This window comes from Bombus pyrosoma, unplaced genomic scaffold (genome assembly GCF_014825855.1).
Source record: "Bombus pyrosoma isolate SC7728 unplaced genomic scaffold, ASM1482585v1 HiC_scaffold_4725, whole genome shotgun sequence".
Classification (NCBI taxonomy): domain Eukaryota; kingdom Metazoa; phylum Arthropoda; class Insecta; order Hymenoptera; family Apidae; genus Bombus; species Bombus pyrosoma.
Window position 1 is genome coordinate 684,310 of NW_025219985.1, and position 1,875 is coordinate 686,184.

The following is a 1,875-nucleotide window of genomic DNA, read 5'->3' on the forward strand; positions in this document are numbered from 1 at the left end:
ATAACGATATATGGTATTACGAAATAACGTATAACGTTATGTAGTAATACGTTACAACGTATAACGTTATGTAGCATTACGTTATAGCGTATAATGTTATGTAGTATTACGATATAACGTACAACGTTATGTAGCATTACGTTATAGCGTAAAACGTTATGTAGTATTACGTAACAACGTATAACGCTATATGGTATTACGATATAACGTGTAACGTTATGTAGCATTACGATATAACGTATAACGATATGTAGCATTACGCTATAGCGTATAACGTTATGTAGCATTACGATAGAGCGTATAACGTTATGTAGCATTACGTTATAGAGTATAACGTCATGTATTATTACGATATGACGAATCACGTTGAGTAGCATTACGATATAACGTATAACGTTATGTAGTATTACGATATAACGTATAACGTTATGTAGTCTTACGATATAACGTATAACGTTATGTAGTGTTACGTTATAACGTATATCGATATGTGGTATTACGATATAACGTATAACGTTATATGGTATTACGATATAACGTTCAAGGAAATGTTGTATTACGATATAACGTATAACGTTATGAAGCATTACGATATAACGTATATCGTTATGTAGCATTACGATATAGCGTATAACGTTATGTAGCATAACGATATAACGTATAACGTTATGTAGTCTTACGATATAACGTATAACGTTATGTAGTGTTACGTTATAACGTATATCGATATGTGGTATTACGATATAACGTATAACGTTATGTAGCATTACGATATAACGTATAACGTTATGTAGCATTACGTTATAGCGTATAACGTTATGTAGCATTACGATAGAGCGTATAACGTTATGTAGCATTACGTTATAGAGAATAACGTTATGTAGCATTACGATATGACGAATCACGTTGAGTAGCATTACGATATAACGTATAACGTTATGTAGTATTACGTTATAACGTAAAACGTTATATACTATTACGATATAACGTATAACGTTATATGGTATTACGATATAACGTACAACGATATGTATTATTACGATATAACGTATGACGATATGTAGTATTACGATATAACGTATAACCTTATGTAGTGTTACGTTGTAACATATAACGATATGTAGTGTTATGTTATAACGTACAACGTTACGTAGTATTACGATATAACGTATAACCTTATAACGTAATATGTTATAACGTATAACGATATGTAGTATTACCATATAACATATAACGTTATGTAGTATAACGTTACAACGTAAAACGCTATATAGTATTACGATATATAATATAGCGCCATGTAACATTACGTTAAAGCGTATAACGTTATGTAGCACTACCTTATAGCGTATAACGTTATGTAGCATTACGCTATAACGAATCACGTTATGTAGCATTACGATATAACATATAACGATATGTAGTATTACCTTATAACATATAACGTTATGTAGTATAACGTTACAACGTAAAACGTTATATAGTATTACGATATATAGTATAGCGCTATGTAGCATTACGTTATAACGTATAACGTTATGTAGCATTACGTTATAGAGAATAACGTTATGTAGCATTACGTTATAACGAATCACGTTATGTAGCATTACGGTATAACATATAACGTTATGTAGTGTAACGTTACAACGTAAAACGATATATAGTATTACGATATATAATATAGCGCCATGTAGCATTACGTTATAACGTATGACGTTATGTAGTATTACGATATAACGTATAGCACTATGTAGCATTACGTTATAGCGCATAACGTTATATACTATTACGATATAACGTATAACGTTATAAGGTACTACGCTATAACGTATAGCGATATGTAGTATTACGTTATAACGTATAACGTTATGTAGA